An 11,774-nucleotide genomic window follows, 5' to 3' on the forward strand; every position below is an offset into this window, starting at 1 on the left:
GAGAGAGCTGCAAAGTAAGAGGAAAAAAGGGAGGAAATGCAACGGAAAAGCTGAGCGCAGGAGAATGAGCACAGCAAGAAGGTGGTGAAACACAGAGGATCCCACCAGACTGCCCAGCAGGGACGGGTGGGCAAAGAGAAAGAGACAGGAGGCAGATGCATAAAGATGCGAGGAGCCACCGTCAGCGACCTACTTAAGGAAGGCTTGGCGGTCTAAATAAAATGCACGTTCGTTTATAATTCGGATGGTTTCAGCTATTTATGATACATCTGGGTGTTCCATTTAATCTTATTAAGTTACAGTTATAATTTTATTCATTACACGAAACCAATTATTTTCCATGTATCGTGTATTGAGGGTCCCTTATCAAGGGGTAGAAGTGATATCACCTCACTTAAAATCTATTATTATTCAGATATGGATTAACCTTACATTGTTGGAATCTTCCTGGTGGTGTCCGGCTGCGCTAAGCACTGTTTGTGATGGAACAAGTATGGATGTACCATTTTACAGAAAGAGGAGCCATTATTACCCAGGAAATGACCTGGCTTAAATGCTTTGGCTTAATTAGCTGTGAAAAAGGACATAGCCCAGGTCAAGTTTGCAGAAAAGCCAGTTCACATATGTACAGGCTTCTCTCTCCAACCTCACCACCCCAGCCTCGTTCGACTCACCATCATCTCTCTCTGACTTGAAATGTTGTGAGAGTCTCTTAGCCCCTTTCCACCTTTGATCTCTCCAGTTACCCACAATGCATCCAAAGTGAACCTTTAAAAATATTGTACCTCAGCCTGTATGTAAATTTTCAATGGTTTCCACTGCACAAGGGATAAACCTAAGCTCCCATAAGGACTTACACAATCTTGCCCCTGTGTATCCCATCTTTATGTTCAACTCTGCTCATCTTCCTTTTTCCCCTCAGATGTGCCACCCTCTTCTTCATCCCAGAGCCTTCACATATGTACTGTCCTAAGACTGGAACACTCTTCCCCATTCTCCATCTGGCTAACCACCCCTCATGCTTCCTGTCTCAGCATTAATACTGTTTTCCTCAGAGAAGCTTTGCCTGACCGCCCCAGCCCAGGCCAGGTCATTCTATTACACGTGCTCCTGGCATATTTTGCTTCTTCTATATACCAAGTCACATACTTTAATACTTATTTGTGTACTTATTTGTGCTGTCTGTGACCCCCAGTTGGTTGTAAGTCTTATGAAAGTCAAGTCCGGTGTATCTTACCCATCATTCTTTCCCTAGTGTCCGCCATAGTTCCTATCACGTGACAAGCACTAAATAGACTGGGTGAAGGAACAAATGAGATCTGCATTTCCAACAACCCAGATTTGTTTCCATCCCAAGGTGTCTGCCTCAGGTAGAGCACATACAATGCTTTCAATGCATTCATTTGCTGAGAGGAGAGAGAGGATCCCTTCTGCATCCCCAGGTAGAATTGTTCCGGATAGGCTCCAGATCGCAGCACCACGGTAAGGATGGAAGTAGCAAGCTTGCAAACCTTCTACGTGCAGAGCGGTGCCAGCCATTGTCCCCCCATGAAAACAATGTGATGCTCAGTATTCACAACCTTTTCAGCCACTGTAAGCAGAAGAGTTGCGGGGCTTTTTAGTTAAGGTGGAATCTGGCTGAAGGGCAGAATGTAGTTGGAAGAAAGAGAAGAATGACTAGTACGTTGTATGAAATAAAGGAGACAATATCTTTGGTTCTCTACTTATTGACACCACTTCCTTTGCAGCAAGTCTCTTATTATCCTCCCCTGACGTGCAACTGCACAGCTTCTTCACACTGGTCACCGGGCCCTCATGCTTTATTCTGAAACAACGACATCCAAAATCTGTGCTTCTAACCTAAGTGTCCACCAAAAGATGAATGGACAAAGAAGATGTGGTACGTGTATACAATGGAATATTACTCGGCCGTAAAGAAAGAATGAAATCATGCCATTTGCAGGAACATGGATGGTCCTAGAGATTATCACACTGAGTGAAGTAAGTCAGAGAAAGACAAATATCATATGATAGCACTTACACGTGGAATCTTAAAAAAAATGATACAAATGGACTAATTTACAAAACAGAAATAGACCCGCAGACATAGAAAACAAACTTACGGTTATGAAAGGGAGAAGGGGGGAGGGATAAATTAGGAGTTTGGGATTAACAGATACAAACTACGATATATAAAATAGATAACCAACAAGGACCTACTGCATAGCACAGAGAACTCTACTCAATATTTTTTAATAACCTATAGGGAAAAGAATCTGAAAAAGGATACATATATATATATATATATATATATATATATATATATATATATGTATAACTGAATCACCTTGCTGTACACCTGAAACAAATACAACACTGTAAATCGACTACACTTCAATTTTTTAAAAAATCTGTGCTTCTCGGTGCGATGACTGGTTTCTAACATCCCAGGATCCTCAAGGACTTTTGACCAAATGTTGCCAGTTGGGTTGGGACAGTCTCCAGCAGGGCCAGATTCAATCTAATGCAGTTTCCAGTTGTGTTCTTATGTCCCCAAATATTCTTCTAAAATTACTGACATCAGCTGACCTATTATGCATGCTTATCCCTTTCTGGTGTTGACGGGGAGTAGGGTAGACAGTGCACTGCTAACTCCAACGTAAGTGATCAGATAAAACTGTTAGGATTAGGTGATTCTCTTCTGACAGCCAAACCTGCTTGTAGCTTTCAGAATTCATGCCCACTGATGGCATTAAACACTGAGAGCCTCTCATCACAAAAGGACACCATGTACACAATTATCTTTCCAATGGTTAGATCAGTCCATGTCAATGTCATGTTTAATATTTAAACCTACTCTACTGTCATTTGTATCTGTTTACTCAGTGACCATCTGCAGAACCAATACGAATAAAAAATGGAGCTTGTGGGGCAAAAAAAATATATTGAAAATCATTGAGGTGGACAGACTAGTGAGTCTACTCAAACACCTGTCTCTCCCCCTCCCACCATCTGTGCAATCACTTCACCTTCCAGCCTCACGACTCACCCCTGCAATTACCCTGTCAAGAGGAGAGTACAGCTCAGGTGGATTTAATGTGGGTTTAATATGGTCTGTTGAGTTTAATGTTGATTTCCTTTAAGTAGCTGTTTCTCTTCTTGCTGGAAATCTATGTCTATGTGTCTTTGCTTAATTTGGATGAGGAGTCCATCTAAGAGTCAGGTTCTGTGTTTTGTAAAGAGACTAGATCAAATAAGCAGAGGACAGGCTGTCCAGAGCTGTAAGTGGAAACAGCAGAATGATGCATAATTCACAGGTTATAGTGAAGCTAAAATGGAAGGTTAGTATTTTAATGCATTCTCAAGAATTCTTTCCCTCAAATTCTCCATATGAATATAACAATCGCCTATATATGGCTATAAAGGAGAGGGAAGGAGCTGATATGTAATCCAGATCTACTACATATCGTTAGGTGTGATGCTATAGAGTGTACATTCATTTTCTCATCTAAGAAAATAATTCTTCAAGGTGGGTATTTTAAGGCAAGGTACCCAAGGGGCTGAGAGTTGAAGTATCTTGGGATACAAGCCTAAATCTATTTGTTTCAAAGGTATGTGTTCTTTCCTCTAAGTGGTCTTATCATTTACCTGGTGATAGTACATCATCTGATTGATTCAACCCTCTAAGGGTCTCACCTCACCATGTGTGATATATGATGCTATATCCCCTGTAGAAGGCAAAACAGTGATTAGAAAAAACTGGAAATTGTAAGAAATTGTCCTTACAACTACCTAGACATGACATCATTAGACCTCAAAGCAATTGGTTAGCCATAACTGCTCTCTTTCCATCCATTCAATTTTTTCACCAAAAACATATTGATTGCCAACTATCTGGGATAGACATTTGGGATAGAGTGACACGCAAGATGGAAAGGCCCTACAGAGGACAGCATAGCACAGATTGGCCTCTGGACTCTGAAGTGGTCTATGGCTCCATGCAGCCTGCCTCAGAGTATGAGAAACAAAGTACAAAGAGCTACTGCTTCTTTGAAATAATTTATGAAATTTAAAGAAGGCAGCAGGATAGTAATGTTCTCTATTTAGTCAGGCTTAAAATATTTATTTTATCAGATAGACTTCAACCATGATATTTCATAAATATGAGACAAGTCATTAAAGGAAAAGTTTGTGGTTGATTTTCTGAATTCACCAACGTGCTTACCCAATGGGTACTTTTATAGTTTGCAGAGGTATTGAGGAAAGGCAACACTGGCCTTCAATGACAACGTCCAGCATCTCAGTACTGAACCAAGAAATTCCTATTTAAATAGTAAGGTACTTAGAATTATTCAGCAGCATGAACAAGTCAGAAGTCATTCCCAGAGGAAAATTTACCCCCTTCCCTGGTTTCTGAGCCACAAGTAGAGACTGGCATTCACTTATTCCTCATCTTAGTGAGGTCAATCAAAAACTCCATAAGATACATTGAGTATGTCACATCAATCTCTTTGCTGTTTGGATGAAATGAGCTTTGTGTTATTCTCAAATTAGACACTCATCATGTATAATTTGCCTCTTACATAGAACAGCTGCTGGCTTTTACAATGCTTTCAATCCAATGCTGAGTGCAGCCATTGTTGGTGTTACTGTGAGCATTATTTAGTCAGTTCTGTGATATATGCATCATTTGATTTGATGATAAAATACAGAAAAGCATTGTCTAGAGAAAAGCATGGTATGTTTATCTTCACCTAGAAAAATTAACTCTGAAGTAATTATACTAAAGGCATTAGGCTATTATACTGGAAAGCTATTTTACTTTTTTAATTAAAAATTATGTTAATATTAAATATTATTCTGTGGCCGTTTATGAAGGAGACAGCACATTTTTCATCAGTATGTTCAAAGAGGCAACTGAATCACCAGAGTGTGTCTCATGGATAAACTGGGAATCAGGAAATCATGAATTTAAAACTTTGCTAACACACTCCCTGCTTTTGCCATCTATAAAACTGAGTGGGGAGATCATTGACAAGCGTTTACATGAAGCACTTTAAGATGGAAATTGTTGCCACATATATACAAAATGTAGTTCTAAATTGAAACACCATAATGATTTGTATTGGCCACTAATTGGAGATCTCGTAGTATAATAGATTCTGTTGGTGTTAGTTTATGTATTTGAGAAGTGGGGAAGCTTGGGAGACATCTAATGTAATCATTACAAGCAGTAGTCTCTCTTTTTTTGAGTGTATGTATTTCTCAACTATAATTGGAATCATTGTTTTATAAATAAGATAACTGAGGAAAGGGAAACCTACAAAGTCACAGTGAGTTAGAGAAGGATATATTACTACAACTCATCAGTTTATAAATTTTATTCTTAATCCCACCCAGCTAAAATGACAAGTATAAATTTAAGAAGTCATATTTTAGATGATAAAGGGTAATAAAAGCTGTGTCATAAGCACAATTATCATTTTTTAAATTATAAAGGTAAAATTTGGCTGAGGGGATATATTGAAATTTTCACTGCCAATGTGTACCATGCCTATTAAATTGGCTTTCATGGACTAGTCTACATGCTCTTCGTGACATTGGAGCTGTGTATTTAGGAGTGATGTACTGTTTTGAGAGTTAGAGATTATCTATCTCTTCTATATGAATATTTGTACATATGTGTGGATATGTACACACACATACATACAAACACATGAAAAGAGTTCATTAAACAGAGTTCTTTTATAAATAGCCTTTGATTGAATTCAACTGCTTGTTCTGAGAATAACTGTTTGATTTAATTCAACTAGTTTTGTCAACTTAACTTGATTATGTAGATTCACTTTAAGATCTTTAATTTATTTACTCTGTTTCATGAGGCAAAACCTTGTAAAATTGAATAAGAAAACGGCCATAAAGGACTCACTACATTTATTCTCTATATCTATAAAAAACATATAATTAATCATTAAAAAAACTAAATCATTTTTTTAAATAGCCAGCAAAAGTTATTCTAGAACCATAGGTCTTGGTCTTATTATAAGCATCAACTTTATAGATAACTTCCTTGTGACTTATTCCATTCATAGAAATGTAGGAGCATTCATATAAAAATATATAGAGAAAAATTTCCCATCAAGAATCCTTACTCCAATGTAAGCAACGTAGGAATTTTAGCTTGCAAGAAATCTCTAAATGCAATTTAGTGATTGGTATAATGTAGCCTACACTGAAATACATGGACTTAAGTAAATCTTTAAAAAGGAAGACAAGAAAATCACATTAACGAATGTATTTAGAAGATCTCAAACATGATTTTTCCGTACTTTCAAATGATATATTGAGATGGAAGGAAGGAAGGAAGGAGGGAGGGAGGAAAGAGAGAGAAAGAAAGAAAGGAAGAAAGAAAGAAAATGTGTGAAGACTGGGAAAATGTAGTATTTGTATATTATGTTGATAGCAATGTACATGGGTGCTGCCATAGTCTGTTAAAAAATGCTGAGTTGGATGGCTAAAAAACGACTGGGAAGCATCTATTCAAAGTCATTGAAGAATCTGAAGAATTCATTAAAGAGTTCCCATTGAAGAAATTCAGAGAGGGAAAAAAAAAAGGCAGTCTGTCAGACATTATGTAAATGAAGCATAAATAATCTGTGTCAACATGACCGTGTGTTTCCAACTCTCTCTTCCATTTTGCTATGATATACGTCAAAGTTTTGTCACAGGGAACCACAAAGGAAAAAATCACTAAGTACAGGAAGGATTTTCAGCATTTGTGTCAATCAATCCATTGTAGGAGAGGTTTCAATCAATAAGTCATAGATGGGTAATCAGGAAGGCATAACCACCAGGAAAATTGAGAGAGGAGCAGTGAGCCTATTAGGATCATGTTCATGAGTTCTAAGATTTGTGTGCAGAGTTATTGTCTGATTTTCAACCAAGAACTGAAAACTGGTTCATCCACGTATTCAAAAAAATATAACTGAACACCTTCTGCATGCCTGCTATCATTGTATCTGTATGCCAGAAACCACTATACATGCTAGAGGGGAAAAACCAAAATCATACTTGTGTTTTCTCAAACTGATATGTCTTAGGAAGGTAAATGAAAACGAGAACTACAAACGATGGCAAGTGTTATGAACTGAATGCGTGTCTTTCCCCCAAATTCATGTTAAAACCCTAATGCGCAGTGTGATGGTATTTGGAAGTGGGGCCTTTGGGAGGTGATTAGCATTACATGAGGTCATGAGGATGAAACCCTCAGGATGGAATGAGTGTCCTTACAAGAAGAGATCAGAGAGCTTGCTCTCTGTCTGCCACGTGAGGATACAGCAAGACAGCAGCCAGGAGGAGGGTCCCCCCACCAAGAACCCAACCACGCTGGCACCCTGTGCTGGAGAACTTCCAGACTCCAGACCGAGAAATAAAGATCTGTTGTTTAATCCACCCAGTCTATAGCATTTTGTTATAGCAGCCCAAGCAGACTAAGAGAGCCAGAGAGCCAGACTAAGAGAGCCAGCAGCCCAAGCAGACTAAGAGAGCCTCTTTCAGGGGAGAAAGGGGTCGGGGGCGGGGGATTTCAGCAGTAAGATACACAGCTTAGAGATGGTCATTAAGGCCTTTATTTTTGGAAGGTTTATTTTTACCCCTAACAAAACAAACAAACAGAAAAAGCAGTAATTGATTTACACTAAAGCAGACCAATAAGCTAGACAGGACTAAACCAGTGTGATTCATGTGTCTCTTAATGATGAAAGGTCTGGTGGAGAGAATCGGGCCTGCACTCTACTTCTGGCTTAGCCACTATACAGCTTAACACACGGCTTAAGTTTCCCAACCTTTCTGGGACTCGGGAACCTCATCTGTACAGCAGGGGGCCAAAACCCTTCTAGATTCTCCCTATTATTACTCTGAATCCTGCAGGCACCCCAAATATGTGCTAGTGGTCTGGGATGACGATGTTTCTTTTGCGTTTTTGTTTTTGTTTTTGTTTTTTTGCGGTACGCGGGCCTCTCACTGCTGTGGCCTCTCCCGTTGCGGAGCACAGGCACCGGACGCGCAGGCTCAGCGGCCATGGCTCACGGGCCCAGCCGCTCCGCGGCATGTGGGATCTTCCCGGACCAGGGCACGAACCCGTGTCCCCTGCATCGGCAGGCGGACTCTCAACCACTGCACCACCAGGGAGGCCCCTGGGATGAGGATGTTTGACTTAGCCCCACCAATGGCTCACCAAAAATCTATTTCCATTCCTAGAGAAAATAACTCATTACATGTTTCACCATGCCTGAATTATTAAATATGAAAGAGAGAACCCTTAGTTTTTCTTACAGATGTTAGTTAAGGAGAACCCAAACCCCAAAGTTTGCTAGGCTGTGCCTTATAATAGCTTCTAAGTTACTTGCTTTTTTTAAAAACAATAACTGTTTTTAAAAACTTGCTTTAGATTATATTCTCAGCTCTAACTATGAGCAGATATATTTTTAATAAAACAGTGTTCTGATATACATTTATGTTTTTCAAACTGGATGATGAATCTCAAGCCCAAATTAAAAGAGAAAATTTTCCCTTTACTCCAAGTTTAATACAGGGCAGATTTTCCATGATCCAAGTCTTCAGATATTTGCTTGACTCAGGGAGACCTTTCTCAATTATTTGTCATTCCTGCTCAGATTCCGACAGATGTCTGAGATCAGATTCATTCTGGGTTAAGCCAAGCTTTTTAACTCGTCAAATGTGTTCTTTGTGGAAATAGGGTTGCCGTGGAGGGAGGAGTCGATGACACTCTTAAGATAAATGACACATATAATCATATTTACCATAAAAATATAATTATATCAATATGATACACATTTTGAGGTATATGATTACAGACACTGGAGTCTGAGCAAGAAACCTGAGATGCATTTTTCCCTGAATGTAAGCATATTTATATGCCTTTCTTTTTAAACCATCCCTTGGGTTTATCCTTTTAAAGCTTTCACCTGGTCCTGCTTATTTGCCTCTGAGATGATGTCCCTGGGGTCTGCAAACACTGGTCGTGTCTTCAAGGGCTGCAATGTCTGTAAGGATTCAGAGTTCAGTATCTTGGGGAGGAATAAATATAGAAGCAGAAGTACTTGTCTGGAACTAAGACCTTCTTTAGGGATAATGAAAACCACCTAATGTATGTTATTAGCATTTGGGTTTCAAAGCAGAATGCTTTTTAACTGCTTGCTTTCAAGTTTTCTCCCTCCTCGTAGTTATAGCACTTTGTTAGAGCTTGGCTTCTTTCCTAAATAGAATTATTTGTATGCCCAGAATTACACCACGGAATCTCGTGCTTACAGAAAGACATTTTCAGATCTCTCAGTTAACGGAAGCATCCTTTCTTACCTCCCTTTGCACCCTCGGAATTTTAGAAGAGGGCCCATGAGTGCCTAAACCTAACAAAACCGTCAGAGCTTGCTCTCTCTTTTTAGAGGATTCAAGAGGGTTTTTAAAAGAGCATTCTTTTTACAATGTTGTGTCAAAAATAATGATCTTTTAAAAACCTTCTTTAATTGTAAAGCAACTATACTCCAATAAAAATTAATTTAAAGAAAGAAGGTCATTATTTGTGTGTTTTCTCTTGCTTCTAGGACTTTGAAAATGCAGCTCTCTGCTCTACACCCTCATAAAGTCTGTGTTCTAAGAAGGAACGACTCTCGCCCTTGCTGTGACTCTTTTCCTTGACTCCCACTTTCTTTTTTCCCTGTCATGCCTCAGGTTTCTTTCAACGGCAATCCCTTTTATTTCCAACCATATTTTGTAGGTCGCTGGGCTCGTTAAGTCCTGGCCTGCACTGGCTTTTGCCAACGGACACTTGCTCCCGGCTCTTCCTCACTGCCATCCGCCTGAACCCCCAGGAACAGTCAGGCTTCTTCTCCACCTCGGGCTGCTGCACAGTCTTCCTTCCCACGACTCCATCCTCAAGTTCACGGTCAGCATGGAACTTTTCAAGTAACTTAAAAAAACTCCTGGGCCTCATCTCTCCTCTCTCTCTCTCTCTCTCTCTCTCTCTCTCTCTCTCTCTCTCTCTCCCCTCCATAAGGGATGGTCGGAGCAGAACCAGTTCACATCTTTTAGACTTGAGATGGGCAGTAAAAGTCTTTGGATTTGCCTGCTGGAAGATTACCACTTCCTTGCAGTGGAGATCCTGTGCTCTTCGGAGAATCTCTAGTGGGGCTGTCACTCTCTGCCAGGTTCAGAGGGTTTTTTTTTTTTTTATTGTCTCTGTCAGTTAGCAGCCCAAGGTTACTGCCAGCTCTCTGTCAGGGCTTTGATTTTTGTCAGCTATGGCCAGGTCCTTTTAGTTACCTGCTATCTTTTCAGCTTTGTTCAGGCTGAGCTCTACTTGTCTACTAATTAGCTCTTTGGAGATTTCTCTTTAAAAACTCACTATCACAGAGGACAGGAACTGTTCAAAAGTTTTGTGCTTCATAGAAATTCCATATTCATCCATATCTCATACAGCCATAGTTTTGAAATTAAAAGTGGCAGGTCAGGCCAATTTAAGGTATAGAAGTAACATCGTCTCTAAAGAGAGCTTCGGGTTCTTGATCAGGTATGGAGATGAGTGACAGGGAAAGGAAAGAGTTTACATCAAAAAAACACGGGGGGGTACAAATTAAAAAGAAACGATCACTCTGGATAACTTATTCACATGTTCTTTATCTTCTGGTGTGCAAATATTGTGCTAGCTGAATATAAAAGTAGCACAACTTTAGGGTACAAAAAAAAAACACACTGTGATAACATCAAGAGTGGTCTTACATCAAGGAGGGCCCTGAGGATGTCTTTGTTGTCAACTTCAGAAGAAAAGAGAGGAACAGAAGAGGAAACTGGCAGAAGGAATGGATGCCAAAGAGAACTCAAAGGATTAGGTCCGGGTGAAGTGATCGGTATTCGAAAACAGTCTGCCTGCTGGCTCTGATCTAAGGGAATAGGCTGGCAGCCAGGCCAGAGGGCATAGGAGCACAAACACACCTTCCGCACACTGCTTGAGGGTTGCCTCAGTGCCTTAGAAATTGTGCTAGCAATTAGAAAGGAAGCTCTGTGAGAGCAATAGGAAAAAGACTCTATTTCTAGGTAAAATTCTGCTTTTTACATAATTCCTAACCTGCTTGTCCCCTCCACACAAACATACCTTTTTTTCTCTTTTTCTTCTCTTTTGTTGGCTCCCTTCTTTGGCTAGGCTCCCGAGTACATTTTCCTTCTGCTAACTTAGTGCTGTTGTAAGTTGCACTTACATTGCATTTACACAATGTTAATGCCTGCAAGATGAAAGTAAAAACCTTTGAATATATTAATGCTATAACACAGATGTCTTACTTTTTACTCTCTCTCTTTTTTTTTTTTTAGCAAGTTGCTGTGGCTAATAACGATGCAGATTGTGTTGGATGGATGTGCAGATGAAACAGGGGAATTCAGATTAAATAAAAATTTCTTCAAAGCTTACATTTGCTTCATAATTTAACTTCTGGGCTTGTCTCAGTGGTAGTAGGTGTGACCAGGCACCATAACATTGTTCTAAAATATCTTGGCATCACAGAGCCACAATCATCCAAACAGCACTGCTGTACTTCTTCGAAGCCAGGGGGAAAAAAAAGATGGGGAAAAAAAAGATAGGGAAAAAAAAGACTGTCAGCAGCTCCATACAGAGAGACCTGACCCAGATGCTAATGATGGGGGAGCTGAGAGAAAGCAGGGACAGAGGTTCTGGGCTTAAGAAGTAATCTGCTTGTATACTG

The 11,774-nt window shown here is 39.7% G+C and overlaps 1 pseudogene; it reads left to right on the forward strand.

Annotated features, from left to right (window-relative positions):
• The first annotated feature begins 808 nt into the window (after positions 1-808).
• LOC136123127 (uncharacterized) lies at positions 809-1,622 on the forward strand (annotated as a pseudogene).
• The last annotated feature ends 10,152 nt before the right edge of the window (positions 1,623-11,774 follow it).

Source organism: Phocoena phocoena, chromosome 5 (genome assembly GCF_963924675.1).
Source record: "Phocoena phocoena chromosome 5, mPhoPho1.1, whole genome shotgun sequence".
NCBI lineage: Eukaryota > Metazoa > Chordata > Mammalia > Artiodactyla > Phocoenidae > Phocoena > Phocoena phocoena.